This window comes from Pteropus alecto, unplaced genomic scaffold (genome assembly GCF_000325575.1).
Source record: "Pteropus alecto unplaced genomic scaffold, ASM32557v1 scaffold3, whole genome shotgun sequence".
Lineage (NCBI taxonomy): Eukaryota > Metazoa > Chordata > Mammalia > Chiroptera > Pteropodidae > Pteropus > Pteropus alecto.
In genome coordinates, this window is record NW_006442484.1 from 34167965 (window position 1) to 34190947 (window position 22983).

Genomic DNA, 22983 nt, shown 5'->3' on the forward strand with positions numbered 1-22983 from the left:
ACCACCATTCTGCTCTCTGCTTCTATGCACTAAATATAAACACTATTCTAATTGTCAGGTTGAAATGTATTTCAGTCATCTCTTTGTAGAACAACAAAAGCCCTTGAGCTTTCTTTTCTTTGAATATATACTACTGTCTTCATGTAAATATTTGAAAAGTGCCAAAGGTGAACAGCTATAAAGGGAGCACTCAAGTTAATTCAGCATATGATGAGTTTTTCTTTTAAGTTTTTTTGCACAAGAACTGGTTGTGATTTTAGACTTAAACAATATGGAAGGAGGAGGTGATATAAATGTTACTTTAAGTTGTATCCCCAAGGGACTATGCTGATAGTTCTTGGTGAAGGTTCTGCGAAGGTTGGTGAAGTTCTGTGATAGCTAAGGATGGACATTCATTCACTGAAATGGGAAGGTCCTTTGCGTGACCATTCTGGGTATTATGTGTTTGTAGGATCTTGGAGTGCAGCATTAAATGTCCTCATATATAGAGTGGGAGATCTCTATAACTCTTTCTGGTGGACTTTTCAAAGAAGACATTTGGATTTTGGTGGGAAACTCAGGAAACCCAGAAATTAGCTGTCTTGCTTCACTGCAACATCTTAACTTCTGGAAAATAAAGTTGTTTTCTAGTATTGTTCTTTTTTATTTCATTTTTTTTATAGGTGGATGCATATCCTGGAGCTTTGGGATTTTAACTATCCCCTCTCTTTTGTCTAAACTTTCTCTAGACAGAAATATTTGATTCTGTGAAGATGTGTTTATCTTTGTGACTGCAGAGTCTCTATCCAGGCTGATCAAGAGCTCTTACCAAAATTAGATTCTAAAATGTGAAGGCCGTAAATAAAGTCATCGTTTTAGGAGGTGTAACTCATCTCTACCACACTTGGGGAACAAGTATGTTGTTAATTCTTTTCCCGTTTGCCCTGAGAATGTTCACTGGTGACGCAGCTGCAACATTTACTCTGAGGCAACTTGCGGATTACAATCCTAAACTTACCCTCAAAGTTTGCCATGAGATATCTGGCTTTTATTATTATTTTCGCATCGTTCTAGTATATTGATAGTCTTTGAAAACAAGGGACATCATTCTATTTATAGCATTCTGCTTTTAGTTGTGGTATTCCCATTTACAAAATATAATAATTCTCGATGGCTGAAAATGTCAAACCCTAGAAAACGTAGCATTCTTTAGTGTGATGTTAAATTAATGCTGGCAGCAAACTGCACTGTTTTTTTCTAAACGGCAAAAGGGTTAAGGAAAATTTTCTTCTTGTTTTGAAGCTAAGAATATAATTATCACTTGATAATTTATGGGGTGTCAGCTCTTTAACGACATCTAGTAAGCACTAAATTGCTTTAGGGGACAGAGACATTGTGTCACCCTCAATTCATTAGAAGGTCACAGGCCATTGTCAAAAGCAGCATGTTTGAGCTCCCTGCAGTGATTTGATAACATTGTGTTCTATCTATGAAGATTCCAGAGTTGGAGGTTTTTCTGGAATCCCCATTTTCTAGGGCTATGATGCTGAAGATTTAATATGAATTGGAACATTTGAATGGAACCAAAGAGCGGCTTTTGTTTCAGAGAGATGAACTTTAAAGCTCTGAAAGACCCGAACCAACTGGTTTTTAATACATGTTGATCTGACCTCACTGCTCACAATTTCAATAAATTTTTGTTTATCATTTTTGATTTAAAAAATTCCTTTTGTGCTATGATCTTTCAACCTTATGAATATGCCAAAAACTGCAAAAATGTTAAGGAAATATTTTACCTGCTGAAAACGCACACATTTTTAGGGGCTTAAAAGATATCTAGTACACGTGAAAGGAGAAAAAAAATCTGTAATACCAAAAACATCAAAGTCTGTCCCTCAAAACTTTAAATTTAGATTAGAATACATTTTCACCAGGCTTGGGTGAAGATATAAAGGTGTTGTCAGAGAAAATTTGACACACCCATTAAGAGTGGCAGCTGTTACTCTTCTACCTTCTTTCACCTTATTTTTTGAGTCAGATTTCCCTGATGGTTTTTCTGTTCTCCAAGGAGCTCTCTGTTGTTCCCTCAAAATGTATCACTGAAACCTGGGAGGTACACACACACAGAGAGCATATGTAAAGAGTCACATAATTCCTAAAATTTGACAGGTGTCTGAAATACTCATTATTGGAGATATTTACTGCTGAATTTAAAGTACAATATTGAGATTGATAAAGATCGAAAGAGATGGGGGATAAAAGGCTGAGCTAGTTCATGTAACAGCTGCAACCATTCCCAAATGTTTTTCTGCATAATCATGCAAGAAATTCATCATGCATTTCCTATTAAATATTCATGCAACTTGCTCCATAGGAGGGCTGTGGTATTTATTAATTCCCGGTGTTGGTACGTTTTGGTACATCTACTGCCAGCAATAAATGTGTCATGCTTAGCTAATTCAATTCTTGGCAGAAAATAGTAGAATATAATACTTACTTACAGGATATTGCAAACTTTAATTATGCCTAAATTATTTTCAAGACTACCTTGAAATAAGCAACTGATTCTCTTTGCTTAAGGATCAAATGGTGTGGGGAATGAATGAGTAGATAGCATTTTGCTTCAAGTGCCCCATCTTTGTGAGAGGCGATCCATTTGTACCACATACTAATAATTATTGTAAAAAGTAATCGAGTCTAAAGATTACAAAGTCATCTGCTCTTTCATACAATTGAAAGTTCTTTTTCCTAAGGTTTTATTAACTGACAGGATAAAATAGGACGAGCTAATTATCAAAATTTGTCCCCCAAATTTGTCAGCACATAACATTATGAATCGCTAGTTGAGATTTACAAACATCAATTGATAAAAATCAAAAGGAGGCTCATAATGTACTTCAGAATACTTTAACATACACGGACACAGGATAAAGTGGCATTTTTTCAGTAACACATTTAAACAATGCTTAGTTTGTGAATTACACAGTACTGAAAACTGCAGGAAATAAAATGGGAGTAGAGGACATAGGCTCTGTCCTTAAAGTATTTACAGAATAGTTGAAAGAGAAAGACATTCATCCAAAGAACAGCTAGAGAAACAAACAAATATTCAATCATGTAGAACTAATTGACGACACTCTTAATGTGCATACATTTACTTTTCCAAACAAATAAATACCTTTTCTCATGACAACTCTATCAATTAGGAAGAACAGTTAATGTCCTTGTATATTAAGTGCAGAAAGTTGAATGACTGGTCTATGTTTTGTTGTAGTTTTGAAGAATTGTGGTTATAACCAGTTATGCTGACTCTTGGGTATGGTCACCAGTGAGTATTCTCAGGGCAAATATCTTCTGGTAGCTCCTCTTAATTTCTATAGCAAGGGCTCCCCAGAACCCACACTTAAAACGATATGGATTTTTGCTTCTGCTTATGATGAAGTAGTTTGTAGCTGACCATTCTCTTCTTGGAAACAATTAGAAAAGCTAGATAAGCAAAACAAAACAATGAGTTTCAAGGCATATGACAGCTGCTGAAACATCCAGGACTAGGGAGATAGGGAATATTTCTAAAAGGAGGAAATGGCAGAGATTTCAGCCAATAGTCTGCATTCATTTCTTTTCTGGGGGCATTTGCTGATTCTGGGCATGGGGAAAGAGGCTGAGAATCTGGAATTTGCCTCCCATAGGGAGGGCTGCTGCTGGAGAACTGAAAGAACAGTAGAGGTTCTCTCTCCACACCCCAGAAGGAAGGGGTTTTTAAGGAAAAAAAATAGAATGGAATACTGAAATTGACATAAGGCCAGATTTCTCCTTAATATGTTTGCTAAAAATATGAAGCTGTGTCTCAGAAGACTAAGAAGCTAAGCAGAAAGACTTACAAAAGAAGAGAGTTCTCAGCTGTCTTGCCATGCTGAGGCGTAAGGGTTAGAGTTCAAGACCCATCCAGAGGAAGACTATGTCTTAGGAATTGAAGTAAACCAGAGATAAACCAAGCCCTACCAAAACTACAACTAGTCTGAGTCAGTTCACTCCTTGATTGGATTAGGTAGGTTAGTCGCTAAGTTTTCATTCTACTTGCCTAGCAAAAGAAAGTCAATCTCTCTCTGGATGTAGTAAACATTATATGGATCCTCTACTACTATATCATCTATATACCTATATCCATATATTCTAGTGTTTCATAAAAAGTCACTGAGTATGCCAAGAGACAAAATCATATGACCTTTTAAAAAAAAAAAGAGAGGAAAAAAAACCAGAAATGGACCTTCAGATGAAGCAGATATTGGTGTTAGCACACAAGGATCTTAACCATGATTAGGATGCTAAGAAAAATAAAGAAAAGGTAGAGAAAAATAGAAAACAAGTTGATATTTTATTAAAAAGTTGGAATCTGTTTTTTTAAAAGAATTAAATGGAAATTCTATAACTATAAAACAATAAACTCAATAGATGGGGTTCATAGAATAGATTCAGCAGAAGACGTGATTAATGCACTGGAAGATATGTCAATAGAAAAGTACCTAAATTGCTGCACAGAGAGAAATAAGAATGAAAAATATGGAAAAGAGCATTAGAGATCCATGGAAAACAGTAAAAATTTTATCACATATATCAATTGAATGCATGAAGAAAGGTGAGAGCACAAGCAATATTTGAAGATATTTTAGTCAAAAATTTTTCTAAACTGATAAACCCACAGATTTAAGAAATGCCTAAAACGCAAACAGGATGAATAAAAGAAAAACAAGTCACATCACAGTAAAAACTGCTGTAAATCAAAAATGATAAGAAAAAATTTAAAGCACCAAATATAGGTTCATTATCTTAAAAAAAAAAACAACACAACAAAACTACAACAAAAAGAATTATATCTGACTTTTACAGAAATGATGGAAGCCAGAAGACAACAGAATGACATCTTCAAAGTCATAAGAAATATATATATTTGCCAACCAGCAATTCTCTGCTCAGCAAAAATATTCTTCAAAAATAAGCTGAAATAAAGATATTTTCAGAGAAACATAAATGAAGGAAATTTTTGGTAGCAGATTGCAATTAAAAAACCAATCCAAACCAAACCAAACCAAACCAAACCAAAACACTAAAGGGAGTTTTTATGAATAGAGTTTTAACTAAAAAATCACTCCACATAGAAAAACAGAAATGCAAAAAGGAATGAAGAACACAGAAAAGGTAAATATGTAAGTAAATATAAGTAAATCTTGATGGTAGATATCATTAATACTAATATCTACTGGGTTTATAGTATATAGAAATAAAATGTTTGGTGATAATGAGAAAGGTGAGAGGGGCTATTTGGAATTAAATTGTTTCAAGGTCTAGTATTGTAAAAGGAAGTTGTAAAAGAAACAATTTAATCTCATTGTACTAAGTGAATGATGCATGCTCTCATCTTTAGAATAACCTCTGAAAGAATATTAGAAGAAAATATAAATACAAAAAAAATTAGAGAAAACATGAAAAAACAAATAGATTCAATTAATTAAAAAGAAGGCAGGACAGGAGAGAAAAATAAGGATAAAGTAGGTGGGGCAAATAGAAAACAGAAAATGGCAACTATAAATCCAATTTGTTATAATTACATTAAATAAAAAAGGATTACATGCTACCACAAAAAATTTAAGAGTTTCAGACTTGATAAAAAAAAACTCTATAATATTTTAAAAAATATTAACTTAAAAAGACATGCCTTAAATATAAGAACACAGAAAAATTAAAATTAAAAGGATGAAAAAAGGTATACCATGTAAATTCTACCCAAAAGAAAGGTACAGATTTCAGATAAACTAGACTTTAGGTAAGAAGTGTTAAAACAGATTGAAAGAGATATTTTATAATGAAAAAGGGGTAAGGGCACCAGGAAGATATCACAATTCTAAATCTGCAGCTATCCAATAACATAGTTTCAAAATGTATAAGGCAAAAATTGATGTAAGCAAAAGAGGAAACAGACAAATCAACCATTATAGTAGGGGGCTTTAACTTGCCTTTCTTAAGGTGATTGGATGAACAAAATAATTCATAAGGTTATAGAACAATAAAATAAACCAACTTGAGCTAATTCATATTTATAGAACAATGCACCAAACAATATTAGAATATTCATTTTGGCAATGAGAATACTCAGCAATGTCAGAATACAATTTTGGCAAATGTTTAATTTTTCCAAAATTGTTCATATGCCATATCATAAAGCAAGCCTCAATTAATTTTAAAGATTTAATCATTCAGAATATGTTTTCTGAACATGGTGGAATTAAGCTGGAAGTCAATTAAGTAGAAAATTCCCAACTTTTTGAAAATTAAACAATGTATTTCTAAGTTAAGTTATACATAGAAATTAGAAAATATTGTGTGCTGAATGATAAGAAAGACACAATTGATCAAAACTTGTGTGAAGCATCTAAAGTACTTAAAAATACATATTAGGGAAAAAGAAAAGGAAGATCTAAGCTTTCATTTCAAGAAACTAAAAAAAGAACAGCAATCATAAAATAGAAAAAATAAGAAAAGTAAAAGTAATCAATGGAATAGAAAACAAACTTACAAAACAATTTCAATAAAGCTAAAAGTTAGTCTATGACCATGCTACCCTGAATTAGCCCTATCCATCTGATCTCGGAAGCTAAGCAGGGTCGGGCCTGGTTAGTACTTGGATGGGAGACCACCTAGGAAGACCAGGGGCTGTAGGCGTAAAAAAATAAAAAAAATAAGGATCGTAAGCTGACAAGGTCCTTGCAATCTGTGAGGTCAACCAAGGGTTGCCTCACCTAAAAATAAAATAAAATAAAATAAAGCTAAAAGTTGGTTCTTTAAAAAGATTGGTTAAATTGATAACTCCCTAGCAAGACTGTTCTTCTGATCTGTAGTCAGATGTGTTATCCATTGCACCACTGGCCTCGTATTAAGACTGTTCTTGAGAAAGAGAAGACACCAATTACTAGTATTCAGAGTGAAAAGCAGGCATCATTATAGATCATGGAGATATTAAAGAAATAAAACGAGGATAGTATAGACAACTTGATGCCAATAAGTTTGATAATTTAGAGGAAATCAATGAATTCCTCAAAAAAAAGTAATTAAATTTATTATTTAGGAGCTTTTTTATTAAAGAAATCAAATCCATTATTAAAAACTTTCCCACGAAGAAAACTCTAGGACTGTGTTACTTCACCGATGAATTATTCTAAACATTTAAGAAAGAAATATCAATGTTATATCAACTCTTCCAGAATATAGAAAGAAAAAACGGGGGGAGGAGTATTTCCCAATTTGTTTCATGAGACCAGCATAAACCTGCTAAAAAGAATTTACAATAGAAAATTATAAGCCATTCTCGTTCATGAATTTAGAAGCAAAAACCTAAACAAAATAACATATCAAATCTAGTAATATACACGATGGATAGTTCAATAAGACTAAGTAGGGTTTATTCCAAGAATGTAGGAATTCTTTAAGAAAAACACCCAATAGAAAATGGACAAAAGACTTGTATAGGCACTTTGTAAAGGTAGATATCTGAATTGCCATACATATACGGAAATGTGCTCAACTACACTGATCTTCAGAGACATGCAAATTAAGACCATAATGATATATACTATACACTCAAAGTTTTGAAGTAATTGGTGGTGGGCGTGTAAATTGGTATAACTATCTTGGAAAGCCAATTAGCAGAATCTACTAAAGCTGGTCCAGCAATCCCATTCCTGGTCATATTGATAAGAGAATGCAAGTATATGTTCACTAAAGATTATTCGTAGCATACAATTGATAATAGCTCCAAACTAGAAATGAACCAACTGTCCATTAAGAGCAGACTGGATAAATACATTGTGGTGTATTTGTAAAATGGCATGACACACAGCAATGAAAATGAACTATTGCCAAATAACATAAATGAATCTCACAAACACAATGTTGAGCCAAAAAAGACAGAGGAGAGTAGACAGTACATAAATTCATTTATATGAATTTTAAAAACAAACAAAATTAATATATGGCGTTTGAAGCAATGAGAGTGTTTTTCTTTCAGAGAGGTAGAAACTAGAGGTGGAGAAAAGGAATGATTCTAGGATGGTGGTAAATTTCTATTTCTATTTCTGTTTCTGATCTGGTGCCGACTACATGGGCATATTTACTCTGCACATATAGGATTTGTGTACTTTTTTTGTATTTGTCGTACTTTGACACAAAGTTTAATTTAAAAGACTATAAGGAAGGTCTTACATAAATTATTGAATGTGCTCAACAAAAGAGCAATTCTCTCAATCGACTTAAGAGAATCTTCCAATAAGCAGAACAAGGGAAGATGGGTAGCAAAAGCTTTTCTTCCTTTACCCACAGATCCTGTGCATGCACCAGTATAAGAGGATGAGGTCAGCGTAAGGCAGGTGGCAAAGAGAATTCCAGATAAATGAAGGATTGGTGTTATTGGGAAGGGCAGGTTTGAGACAGAGGCCTTCTGGGTGAGGTGAGGGCTATGCTTGAAGTAATTTATCTTGTTCATTGTTAGCTGGAGCTATGTGACAGTCATATAGAAGTGACCCTGGTTTATGCAAGATGTGGCTGTTCCTCAAAGCAGTCATGGAGTTGGTTGAAATCATCGATCATAGGGTGGATGGAAGGTGGGCAAGTAATCTTAACTCATGCTTTAACATAGATTATCTATCTGTTCATCTCCCATCTACATTATACTACGGAGACTGTCTTTCCTAGGAGATAAAGAGCTAATTTACATAGTTTATTATTTTGGTTTTCTAAGTACTCTTGTGCTTAACTATAACATGAAGTGTTAATTAGACTATTAAAAAAAGCCCAGATTCCACTTTGGAATATAAACTTTTGTAACTTGTAAACATCAGCTGAGTTTTCACCATTAGCTTATTTTTTCTCCTAATTAGAATTCTGATTTTTTTTTTTTTTAATGATTGTGACGGAGGAGAGAGAGAGAGGGTGGGGGCGGGGGGAGAGAGAGAGAGAGAGAGAGAGAGAGAGAGTGAGTTGACATATAATCTGGTAACAGGGAGATATTAATTTTTTACTCCTTTCTTTGATCATAACAAAAGTTCTTAGTGTATACAAGATACGAAATCTGAGTTTCCTTAATCTTTTGATCAATTTAAGTCTTGTTTCTGTTCGTGTAAGTTCCCTGAAAGTAATTGTTAGCTTCTTACAGAAACAAAGAACGACATGAATAAACTTGTTTTACTCTAGTCTCGAATATAAGCTTAGCTGGGTCTAATACTGATGTTTGTGTGTTGTTAATACACACTTAAATGACCTGAATGGCTGCATTAGAAGAATCAATTTAAAAATATAACCAAGATGAAAGACAAACCCATTCAAGACAGTTTATGATTTTAACTTTCAGAAAATTGTAAATGCTAAGCTGCATTAGGTTAAAAAAAAATCCCTTCCTATTTGCTGAGAAAATAGTACATTGTAATAATGTATATACCGATTTACCACTCAGAAATCTTATGTAAGTAAAACAATAAATTGGAGCTCAACAATGTATTACCTAAAAGCCTTCCAGAAAGGTCCTCTGCAATAACGGCACATTATTTTTAAGAGCTATTAAATGCTGAGCCAATGCCGGTTTATTAGTCCTCACAGTCTCCTGGAAGGAAATAAGTAACAAAGGAAATCCCCATGGATACTCACCAGCTCTTCGCAACAAGAGAACCAGCTGGTGTCTGAACCCAGGTTTTCAGGCCCTGAGCACACCTGGGGTGCTATTAAAACAAAAACACAATAACAGTTAGCAGCAAAATCCAGGGACTCATTTGAGCAGGTTTTGGATTTTGATTCAGAATCTCTGGGTGTGAGGTCTGAGATCTGCATTGTTTTTCTAACAGAGCTTCTCTCAGTGACACTGATGCTCACCAGAGTTTGAGACCTGCTCCCTTAGAGGCCATCTAGTCAACCCCTTCATTTTCAGAGGAGGTTGTTGAGGCTCAGAGAGCATAAATGACCTTTGAAAGGTCACTGAGCCATTTAGTGGCAAAGCTTGAGTGGACCCAGGTTTCTTACCATTCCCAGGCCAAACTCCTTCTACCACGCTTTATTGCTTCTGAGTAATTTGTTTCCTCCTTCAGTGAATGCTATAAGCATACCTAGAACCAACGTATACACTCAGAAGTGTGACTCCAGATAATTCTGAATTTCTCTAAACTCACATTTTATTTGATTTTTTAAATTACCGTTAGAGGAAAGTCCAAAGCATATGGAATATTTAAAACTTAACTCTTTCTCCTTTCAGCTCTTCAGAAAGTGGTAAGACTGAGAAACCAGGAAATCCTCCCTTCTACTACTCATGGAAGTGTGTTAGAGATACAAAATTCTACCCAGTGGAAAAAAAGAACTCTAAAGGTTACAATTTATTAACCTGTAGGATATTAACCAGTTTTGTATATAATAGAGCAATTTTATCCTGACATTCCTTTTTAGATTGCATATAAACACTTGCTCCTCCAATTCTCATTTGAACTAGGTTTGACATATCCCTGATTCCTTCATTAATTAATGAGTTAAATACAATCTTTGACATATATTCATTATGTAGTTGAATGAGCATTTGAGCATTGTCTAACTTTTAAAAATTATACTTTAATATGAGAGATAAATCATTGTAGAAGGCATGGAGGAGTGAGCAGCAATTCTACAAAGTCTTCTCTGACTCCACTGGAATGCCTGACACTTCTCCTTTCGTGTTCCCCTAACGCTCCACGAGTGTATAACATGTCTCTCGTAGGCATTTGTTGCATTGCAGCAAACATCCCCTCAGGGCAGGGACCATTAGTGAGCCTTGCATCTCATTGTTTTTGGTATTTGTACATGGTGGATGTTTAATGCATTAAAAAAAAAAAAAGATTAGGCTGACTGATTCTCTTAGTGAATGAAGATCTATTATAGAGAGAAAGCTAAATGAAGGCCAGGACCACATCATGCACATTTTTGTCCTTTTCACTGTTCACTGTTCCAAGTAGACCTGCTGAGACAAGGCCAACATGGGCAAAATTCTGAAGAAGTTGCTTTGTTTTTGGCGACCCCTTATTAGTGAAATGGTAATAATATATACTATTACTATTTAATGCATACATATTACAGACGATGCAAAGATAAGCACTTCTAGTTATATAGATAATATTTTTAACCTCACAATACCCTAGAAGCTAAAAAAAACTTTTCTTATCCCCATTTTCCAGAGGAGGAAACTGAAGCACAGAGAAGAAACTTAGTTGACAAAGTTACATATCTAGTAAGAAACAGATAGGACTTGACTCTAGTTTCTCCAATTCTCAAGTCCAGCAGTTGATCCAGATATCAATTGCTGGCTATAGAAACCTAGGCAAGTTAGCTAACCTCCCTGAGCTTCTGTTTTCTTTATGCCATTTTCACTGTAGGGTTTTTGAAGATCAGAAACAATGCATGAAAAGCCCTACTATAGTATGTGTCATTATGGTGTCTAATTAAAGCTAGCAATAACCACGATTGTCATTACCTATTGGTTCCTTCTTTCCTTACTTGAGCTTCCCATTCATCTAACCTCTCACTCACCTCCAGCATTTACGGCTCCCCAGCTGTCAGGACTCCAAGCACTTGCATTCTATTATGGTTTATCCCTTGGAGTTTGAGCATCTGCCCTAGAGCGGTGCTTCTCAGATTTAACCTGCAAAAAAAACAGGGTCTTGAAAAGTTGCAAGTCTTGATTTGTCCAGTGGGTCTGAGGTGAAACCCAAAAGTCGCCATGACTAACAAGCTCCCAGGCCAGGTGGTGCTCAAGCTCTAGGTCGCTGTACCACATTGGGAGAAGCGAGGACCCGCTTTCCCTTGCTGACTCCCTTTCTCTCCTCCAATCCAGTCCTATTTTCTCAAAAGCTGTTTTTCTGCTACCGTGACAACAGAAAACTAGCTACTCTTGATTTTCCAAGGTAATAAATTCCCATCATTGATAATTTTCAGCTGTGATGCGGGAGTAATATTTGTGAGTAGAGATAAGGGATAAGGGATAAATGAGGAGGAAGATTTTCAGTACTGTCAAGTCATGTGTCATAATAGCCATTTACCTGTATGGGTCTACAGGTAATAAAATAATTCACTGTACCTTTAAAATTTCTAAAACAGAATAATGAAATCTCTTCTCTATGAGCCTATCTTTCATCTTAAAAGTGGGTTGTGGATGCCAGCACAGTATTCCTGTTGAAAATGTTGATTAACTTTTTGTGCAGTTGAGCTGTTAATAGGCAGTACTGCAGCTTTGGGAAATCTGACAAATATTGACAGAGCCCAGTGAAATGTTGTGTTGATTATTATACCCTTCCTCCTGAGGGTCACCTGGGGCCCTCCCACAGCAACCCTCAGGCAAAGTCTGTCCTTGGGGAGAGATCTAATAACTGACACAATCATTCTTTCTTTATTCAAATTTAAAAATAATTCTCAGAAAAAAATCGGTTTTGTCAAATATATATATATTGTATATATATATATATCAATAACACCTTCTAGTTGTGTTATTCATGCTCAACCCATTTTTACAGATGAGGACATTGAATATAGAGTTTAAGTATCTGGATCATATTCTGAAGGAATTAATTAATATCTAAGGTGGGGGAAATCAACCATTTAGAAATTTCCAGTTTAATTGGCCATTACTTAGAAATATACTTTGCAAATGTCACTATTTTATGCATTTATCATCATCATCATCTTCTGGAAAGTGGCTATGCCTTTCTCATTTATTACTTAAGTGTGCAAACATAGCATTGCAGGCTGGTAAGAGATGTTACATGTAAGTACAAAGGAGTATACTTTAAATGTTTATGTTTAAAAGGAGCTCCCATTAAAAGAAGTTAACTTTCTGTCAGTGATACCGTTGGTTGTCCATTCAGTTGCATCTTGCTATTTCTCCTGCTTCCTTCCCAACTACCACTTCTATCTTGTTGTTAGACTTTGATAGGCAAGAATGAAAGACAAGAAATGACCAATGTTACTTTCCACCCTTACAGCGAGGGCTAGAGCATCTACCCCAATCCAGGCTTAAGGGACCTGAAGGGCAGTCTACAGGGGGCTTCCAGGAAAGGTCTTTCTCCCAGATAAAAAGAGATGCATGAAAAAATCTATCTTTCTTCTGCATTTTGGAGTGATTGTGCGAAGATATAATAAATATACTGAGACAGAGGCAGCCATTTTGTAATCACTGGAGTAAAAGGCTGAGGACAAAAGCCGAAGTCTGAGTAAGTGGAACAGAAAGATGACAAGAACCTGGGTCCTCAGTGGTATTCTGGAGCTCTTACTTCAATTGTGGAACTTCTCCCGCTTCTAGACTGCTTGCTCTGAAAGTGATAAATGCCTATTTTGTTTCAATCACTTTTAGTTGGCTCTTCTGTTGCTTGCAGCCCAGAGCATCCTAACTGGTGTTCCAGTCCTTGGAAGGGGACTCCTGGGCGCTTCCAAGGCAGAGTGAGCAGTGCTGTTTGAGCTCTTCCTGAGGTAGCAGAGAGCATAGTTATGGTCAGCTGCACTTGGAAATAGGCTCGATCTCATGGAAGCCATAGGAATCTGTTGCCAGCCCTGATGAGGCAGACTCACCTGCTTCCTTCCTGTGCCAAATTCTTGGTGTCATTTATGAAAAAAAATCTCAGGTTTGGAGCCAATGGTGGTTTTTAGAGCTTTCTGTTTCATGGTTAGACAGATGTTTGGGGAAGTTTAATTCTCTGAATATAGCCTATCTAAATTATAGTCTCTTCAGTCATACAAATGGAATAGAATTTGAAAGCAGACTATTAACAGACAGAAGCCATTTATGTCTTTTGCAAATGATGTCATGTATAAAAGTCTTTCCCTTAATAAGATTAACTGTTTCTACTATTATAAGAATTATCTGAAATTAAGCCCAGACCCTCAGACTACACTGTGATAAAAAGGGATATGTTATGAATAAGGTAGTGACTATGAAGTGACGCAATACTATTTTTGAAAACTTACATAATGTTTGTAAAAAATAAATTAAAGTTATGTTGATCCTGCCTGTCCATTTTCCTTTCAATTTTTATTACACTGAAAGTTGCTTTTTGATTTAAAACAATTCTCTTTTACACAGATAACTTTTGACCTTCTATAATCACATATTATTGTAGTTACTGTTTGTGTATATGACATTCAACATTTCAAAAAAACCCTGAAGATTTTTTTTTTTTTTACGCCTACAGCACCCAGTCTTCCTAGGTGGTCTCCCATCCAAGAACTAACCAGCCCCAACCCTGCTTAGCTTCCGAGATCAGACCGGATCGGGTATGTTCAGGGTGGCATGGCTATAGACTGAAGATTTTAAAATTAGGAATTCTTTACCATTTTGGACTTAAAGCTTCATTGATTCAAGATTTTAAATGTTGACATTATAAAAATAGTGGTTGACCTCTTTCACTTCATTTCATCACATTGCTTTTCAAAATCTATTTTTATATACTTGTGAAATTTACAAACAAAATATATTTCATTCTACATGTATGAAAAAATACATTCAGCATGGGAAAACCATATTGGTAGGTACTCATTAAATTTAGAACCATCTTCTGAGATATAAGTCATCAAATGAACAAACAAAAAAACAAAACAAAAAGCCAAAGCAGTGCCACAGAGGACATTGTATGACAAAAACTTCAAAGTCGTCATTACATCAGCTCTGCCTCCTTAGCTCTGTGTTCACTCTTCTAAAGACTGAGGGAGAAAAAATAAAAAGGCTTAGGGATGGAAGGACAGAGGAAGAGTAGGCCAGGGCGGCCTGTGGTTTCTGCCCCACTTAACTGTACTTCTCTCTTTCTCCCATCTCCATTGTAAATGACATGCTGTGCTTTGAAAATTTTTGTATTATTTTCATAGTGTGAGACAAGTAAATATTTAATGGAGTCCTACAGTAGTCTTTTAAATATAAAATACAAATAAGAGTCTTAATTCTTCCAGAGATAGGGAGCTATTGAAATAATTTTTCTTAGAACAGCATATTCAAAGTTGTGCTTTAGAGAGCTTAAGAAGGCAATAGTGAATAGGGTAGATTGGAAGGAAATGGAGGAGTCTAATTGGGGAAACTGGTTAGAGAAGCATTACATTGGTTTAGATGAACTTAAGAGGTTTTGGCAGTTTGAATTAGGGTAGTGTCCAGGAGAATGGAGATGAGATAGGTGCAGAAGTGTCAAGCTGTGTATCTCCAGGATCTTGCATTCCTCTCTGCTCCGCTTAATTTGATATTCAAGCCCAGTCCTGATTGAATATCCAGGGCCATTTCTAGTCAGATGCTGGAGATGCTTATCCAGCCCCAACCACATGGACTGATGGATGTATCTTTCACCACCCTTGCTGTTAGAGCAATGTGCTTCAACAACCTGCAGTTTTCTGGTCACCCCATCTTCAGCACTTTTGCTATGACCTCCTTCTAAATTTCCCTCTCCATATCGCTGGGGCTTAATCATACTTCAAGAAACTGCTTGAACATCACTTCCTTTATGTAGCCTTGTATAATACCTTCAGGTAATAGAGGTGACTACCCCTTCCTTTGGACTCTTCTGAATGTGGATTTGGCACTTATACTGAACTGCACTTATATTTAAAATCTTTCCCAATATCTACTGTGATGGACCATATTAGGTAGTTTGTAAATATTTATTGAATAGTTAAATTCTGATAATCAAAGATCCTGCCTTATTCTTGGGTCCTACACTCCCTGCCTCATAACATAGCTCTTACAACCGACTTCCTGTCTTCATCCTTGTTCTTGAATTTCTCTTGTGCTAACTGCTCAGTAACACAGTCATATTCAAGGGCCGATTTGTGTTGTCTTATTGCTCCCTCCTCTGCCATTGTCAGGACGTTGGCTGGACTCTATGGCGGTGCCAGCCTAGCAACTTGTTGATAGAACAACCATGAACTATGTGACCAACTATATAACAACTTCCAATTATCATCTGCTCTAGACACCTGATGACTCAACTCTTAGTCTCCCCTTCCTACTGCTCTCCTCTCTTGGCAAATGACCCAGTTTATACCTAAATAGCTCTGGACACTTGACCTCATACTTGTTCACCTGTCTGAAGTCTCTGTTGCAGGCTGTAGATGTCACTAGCAACTATTCCTCCCCTGGCATTTGCTCCTCTCCCCAAACACCCACTAGTGGACATGACTGATGGTTCGTCTGATTGTTCTGCCTCTCTAGTATACAACTGGTGGTGCCCTACAGAATCTCAAGATATAACAGATAAATCCATTGAATTTGGAAACTTCTTGGATTTGAGGAAAAGGCAGATGTATGTGGGACAAAAGTCAAAAGCTAACTGAGGCTTGCTGGGTGATTAGGAATGTGGAGGTGGCATGGCAGAAAGAGAGCACATAAGAGGGAATATTTTTAGGAAAGGAAGTAATGAGGTCAGCTTTTAAGAAGAGATGATGAATCCAGTTTTAGATATGCCCAGGGGTGATATTAAAATATTTAATGAGGTATGACGTGACTTCAACTGATCAATACAGATGTCAGTGTTAGGCTATATGAGGGCCTATCAATCTAGGATTTATTATGCTGGATGGAAGGAACAGGCAGAACAACTTATTGGATATTCGGAGGGGCCAGGCTCAATAAATTTCAGATAAATTTCCCTTATGAACTTCAACCTTCGTTTTTCTTCCCCTCCATCTAAAGGTTAGACTGGGCCTATATACCATTGAGTAGTAGTCTTAACACTTTTTCACCCTCTGGTAAATTGGCAGGTGTTTGTCTTATAATTACCTCCCAGGATTCTAGTTAAAGCGCACTATTGCACTCATCCTCATGCCATTTTTTTCATAAATTTGTAATAGCATGTCCAGACCTCTCCCCTTCAGCATACAAAGACCTCTTTTATCCCCACAAAAGAGGGCTGACTGCTATGGATTTATGCAAATTCAGTTTTTAACCTGCCAGCCAAAGAATAAGGCGTAAAGATTAATTCTTAAGATGTTTTTCAGCTTTTGAATTTTGTATTCCAGGAAGGATGTTTTTGATTTTCCTTTTTGACAGATTTGATGTAGACATAAAGATGGAAAGTTAATCGTTAGCTTTGGGCATTCAAGGAAGGTGAGGATTTTTACCCACCCTGCTTAGAAAGGACGAACTTATTGCTTAAGGATTTAACTCTGGATTAGTAGCTTCTGATTCAAATTGAAAATACAATAAATGCCAAATAACTAACTTGGTGGAACTGGAGGGTCACTCGTTAAAGAGAACAGAGAATTAGCATGGCTAATGAGAAAATCTCTAGCAGGGAAGCAAGAATTTCGGATTCTAATCTTACTTCTGCTAGTGTCATACTGGGAACTCTGGAGAATGGGACTTTGATTTTCCCAGACTCCTTCAGTTCTAGCATTGATCAAGGATGAATGCAAATTTGTTTCTTTTTCTACCTCATAGGTGTGTAGGAGGTTTGGGTATCTGGGAAAGCACTAGCTTGCATGTCGCCTGGCACTTAGGCTGATTACAAGCTTTTGTTCTTTTGTTTAACTGGCTTAATAGGTATAAGGGGTATTGACAGCAAGACTGTTTGTCATTCAGGGCAGTCTCTTGCCGAGTCAGTGGAGACAGACTGCCACCGGGGTCTTGACTCTGCAGTGAGATTTGCTAAGTGATGACATGAACACCCACTCAAATGTCTGTGAAATGTCTGCCTCTTGAGTGTTCCATTTGATCCATTCCCCACCCAACCTCCTGACACTCATTTCCTCACTGACCTTGCTCTATCCCAGGAGTGAGCTTCCTGGCCTCGATTCTGTGCTGGCAGAATCAGCTACCTCCTCTGAATGTTCAAAAGGCCCCTTTTGGCAAGCATCTCTCTCCCAGATGAGTAGAAGGGAGTAGGAGGCAAATTATTTAGTGATCTTAAGAATGCACTTTACCTGGCTGTAGGCCCAGGGTTATCTGGGAGGAATGATATGTTAGCTGACAACTACATTTGCAGAGATAAGTTTAATGGATTTCCCAGTGTTTTGAGATATATTCCTCACAGTTAAGATTGAGTTCATGAAAAAAAACAAAGGCTACCTATTCTCGGTCTTTAACTACCCCTAGGTTTTTCCCTACTTTGGAATATAAATCTTTGCTCTCCCTCGTTGTCTTCTCAAACAACTGTGTCAACACAACCACTTTTCAGTGCCAAATTCCTGAACAGGTAGTATTTATTGATTATGTTAATTTCTTCATCACTTATTTTCATATTAAGCCTTTGCAATCTGATTTCCACTCCTACAAAACATTGAAATAATTTTTCTTTGTGTTTTTCTACCAGCCTCATGTCATTTTCTCAGTTATTACCCCATTAAGTCTCTCTGAGGTATTTGGTACAGTTGATATCTTCTTTCCTTAAAAATTTGTGCAAGGCTCTGTCTCTGTAACTATACTAAATTCTTTCCTCACCTCCTCAACTCTTCTCTCCTTTAGTGACTCCCTTTTCTCCCTTTAACCATTAACTCAGGACTTTGTTCTTATCCTCATACCCATTCATTTTCAAAATAATACTTTGATCAAAACAGCAGTGACTCTCTCCAAATCTTTACTTTCTCACATAAAATCTGCTCCATACTTCTATTTACTATTTATTTCTACTTGGATATCCCATCTCCCATCCCAAGTTCTCCATTCCAGGAAACAGATTGATTGGGTTTAAATCTTGGATCTAGTAATTTATTGGTTGTGGGACTTTGTACAAGTTACTTTTTTATTACCTCTGTTTCCTCAACTGGAGAGTAAGATGATGAGTGAAAATAAAGTCTACTTGAGTGGATTTAGTAAGTAATATATGGAAAGTAAGTAATATATGACACAGCACCCTGGTGTCATAGTAAATGCTAAAAATGTTAGTTATTATTATTAGTCCTTATTCATAATTTGCCTTCTCTTTAATCTGTATATCTAGTAATTCATTACATTGTTTTTCTTCCTTCTTTTAATCTATTTTTCATCTCTACTTCATTTATGCTTTGAATGAAAGTCTTCATAGCTGGAATTTCAGAGCCTCTTTGTTGTGTGTTGTATTATTTATTGTGCTGCTTCCAAGTTCAAATGGGTTTGCTACTATCAATGAGTCACATTCAAATTTTTCAACTAGATATATAGGCTCAGCATTGCTGTTGCTGCTTTGGTGGTCACTTTCATCTCCTGCTACTTAATATGTAAACTTCAGCTCCAGTCAAGGCAATTAACTTCCTGGTCCCTGAAAAATGCCATGCCATTTTCATTATTTGAGGATGTCCTTTAAATGGCAATACCTGCCTTGGGAGAGGTGACATGAGCCCCATGTATTTGCCATCTTTGATAACTTCTTAACAAATACATTTCAAATTAATTAATTTTCAAGGAAGAAGAGAATTCTTTTTAAAGTCTTAGAAATAAGATACAAAGTTCTAGAGGGTATAAAAAGTGAAAAATTAGAAGTACTTAGTTCATATCATCAGAACTCTAAATTAGACTGGCTAATAAAAGGTATTGTTTACTTGATTGAGCACCTATAGTTTGCCAGCTATTGTATAGTAAATATAACCAGCTCTGTTTTCTTCTAGTTGTCATCCAGCCATTTTTTTTCAGTATTGAGACAAAGGACTGCATGGAATGTTATGATCGCGAGGCCTTTTTTAGAAGGAGAAAATTAGGTTCCAGATTATATTTATAGAATCCATTGCCAAATCCACTAAACTAGCATTTATTAAACAGCATATACTTATTGAATAGTCAAGGCACTGTTTTGGTGTTGGGAGGGAACCTCAAAGAAGAATAAAACATGTCACTTTGCTATACATGTTCTTGACTGGACACCATTTTCAGTGCTGTGTATATTTTTTCAAATATTAGTTTTTATGAAAGAAATATATCTGTAAAGTTATAAATGCCAAATGCTATTATGACGAAACACTTACGATGAAAAATGGGACTTCTGCTCCACTCTTCTTTGAGTTTCATTACCTAGAGGAAACCACATTTATGTCTTGTATGTATTTGTTGAGCTCCTTAACTTAATATTTATAAATAATATTTCTTGACTTTTTTATTCTTTCAAAATGAAAATTTAGCTCTCTTATTATTCACAATCTCTGCTATTTCCTGCCTTCCTTTTTTTAAAGATAATTATATTTTGGGTAAATATTCAGGGTTTATATTACTATATTTACATAAACACTGTTTGCCAGTCGCAAAGTAGTATATTATGATTACAAATCCTTACTTATACAACTTTTCGTTTTTCTTAGTTAATAATTGCCTTATTTAAAAATTTGTCTTAGTTTCAACTGCTAATTAAAAAAAAAGCTATAAAATTTTCCCAATATAGTCGAATATTAAATAATTTTTCAGTTTCATTTATAACCACAATTCCACTCCCAGGAACTCTCTCTTGGAATCCTTGATGTTCATGTTCGTATCTGGACTGGCTACTCAGTTTCCAGAACAGCTATCATTATGGGAAATCTCTATCTTTCTCTTGAGTTGGATCCCATGTTTTTCTTGTTTTCCGTGTCTTCTTCTTCTTTTTTTTTTTAAGGTGAGGCAACCCTTGGTTGACCTTACAGATTGCAAGGACCTTGTCAGCTTACAATCCCTTATTTAATTTATTTATTTATTTTATGCCTAAAGCACCTGGTCTTCCTAGGTGGTCTCTCATCCAAGTACTAATCAGGCCCAAACCTGCTTAGCTTCCAAGATCAGATGGGATCAGGCTTGTTCAGGGTGATATGGCCATAGTGTTTGTTTTTTTTTTTTTTTGAAGGCACCCTTCATTAGCTTTCAGGGGAGGGGTTTATAAGAATAAATTTTTCAGATGTCTTTTTTTAGCTTTAACTTAAATAATACTAGTTTGGTTGGGTATAGAATTCTAATTTAGAAGTCATTATTTCTCAGAAATTTGAAAGCATTATTCCACTCTTCATCTTTCAATATTGCTGCTGGTAAATCTAACAATTTGTTGACATCGCTCCTCCATTAATATCACTTTTTTCTTTGATATTGTGATCTTTTAACCTTTTACAACATATTTAACTTTAGTTTTTGTTATAGTTAGAGATAACTACATGGGTTCAATTCTCCATCTTTACCTAGGGGTCTTCAGAACTAACGTTTCAGAACATCATTGTGTATTTATTTTTGAGTAAGTCTCAGGGAAGTGTCCTGATATGACCATGTGCTGATTATTTAGTGACTACCCATCTAACATTGTTTCCTATTTTTGCCTTGTGTTTCAAATGAATTGCTCCTTTCTCAGGAGCAATTACTTTTTTTCATCAATTTTCATATAGAGCTAATTATGCCATTTTAAGAATATGTCTATCTTTACTGATGTCTTGAGACATATTTATTGAGATATAATTTAAATACCATAAAATTCACTTATTTAAGTGAACGATTCAATTTTTTCAGTATATTCACAGAGTTGTGCAACCATCACTGCAATCTATCTTATTACTCTCCAAACAAAATCCTGTATCCATTAGCAGGTATTCCCCATTTTCTATTTTCTCCTGTCTTTGCAATCACTATTCTAATTTCCATCTCCACATATTTGTCTATTCTAAACATTTCATATAAATGGAATCATACAATCTGTGGCCTCTTGTGACTGGTTTTTTGCACTTAGTATAATGTTTTCAATGCTTATCCATGTGTTATAGTAGATATCAGTATTCCTTTTTTATTGCCAAATTTTACTAAATTTTAATTCTCTGAAGACAGTTTTCATCTTTGTATGCTTAACCCAAAGCATGGTAGCTAGGAGCTATTAGTATCTTACATATTTGTTTATTAAATAGATAGATGGCTAATTCTAAGTCCATTTCAAATTTTCCATTATAGTCCTACTTTCAAAAATTTCACTTGACCATGTCCTCCTCCCACCCCCCAAATTTTTTATTTCAAAACAGTTTGATAAAGATTTTAGCAAAAATTAAGATGTTCTAAATATAGATTATTCTTGATTTATCTTTACAGTAGGACTAGAATGCTAGCCACAACCACCTCCTTCATACCTTAGATCTTTATGAGGATTTTTTGGTCTGTAACTCAGGCATTTAACCAAGCTTATAATCACTGATCACAGCAAGACTGGGACAAATAAGAATTTTAAGCCTGGTTCTAGAGTCTCTTACTTTGCCAAACGGGATGGCCTTAGTCACCAAACTCATATAATAATTTAGTTCTTATGTAACTCTGATTTAGCACCATAATTTTTTTTGTTTTGTTTTGTTTCCCTGAGACCAGTAAGTATTTCCTCTTTCAATTCTTTCCATTTCTTTAAACTAAATGGGATTAGATCAAGGCTGGGACACTGGCATTTCTTTCAGTGTTCCGTCAAGAATAAAATTGAATTTTGTGGATTCCTCTCATTCTGTTTCTTTAGTCAACATTAGCAAGGCAGAGAATTTGCTAAGACTTCTGAACTATACTTTCCTGGTTCCCTTCAAACCCTGCACCCTCAAAAGACAACACAAATACACAATGGTTTAGGAAAACTTCCAACCTCAATATCTAAGGATAATTAAGAAGAGCTCAGTTTGAAGAAAGAAGGGTAGAAGAAATGATTTCCTCAAACTTACCTTTCTGTGATTCTAAAGTATTTCAAGTCCTAACATAATGATACTAAAATATGTGGGAGATAGTGTTAGGATGGATATAAATTGAGCAGATATTAAAAATTAAACTTATTTATTTGTGGATTATGGTTTTCATCTAGTTTTATGATTATAAAAACAAGGACTTAATTTTAAAATCTAGTTTAATGGCCTTGAATTGTTTTGAACAGCTGGAAATCTTTTGCAGTAACATCAAAGGTAATTACTCCTCATGGCAAGAGATCAGGGGTTGTGTCTTTTGTATTGATGTTAACTCAAGTATATATATTTTTTCTGAACACACACAATATTTTAAAAAAATAAATCGCTCATTCTGAATTCTATGCCTACAAAGCAGCTTTAAATGCC

At 35.4% G+C, this 22983-nt stretch overlaps 1 long non-coding RNA gene and 3 pseudogenes across 2 annotated transcripts in view; 1 reads left to right on the forward strand and 3 right to left on the reverse strand.

The window, feature by feature from the left end:
* Nucleotides 1-2791: 2791 nt before the first annotated feature.
* LOC112470249 overlaps nucleotides 2792-22983 on the reverse strand; it is a 43457-nt gene continuing 23265 nt past the window's right edge. For both annotated transcript variants that reach the window (XR_003042889.1, XR_003042888.1), the window contains 2 exons: nucleotides 9670-9740; nucleotides 2792-3465 (listed from right to left, as the gene is read on the reverse strand). This is a non-coding gene — a long non-coding RNA (uncharacterized LOC112470249). The remainder of the gene's footprint in view (nucleotides 3466-9669; nucleotides 9741-22983) is intronic.
* Nucleotides 6579-6696, forward strand: LOC112470722 (annotated as a pseudogene).
* Nucleotides 14208-14326, reverse strand: LOC112470508 (annotated as a pseudogene).
* Nucleotides 20639-20757, reverse strand: LOC112470672 (annotated as a pseudogene).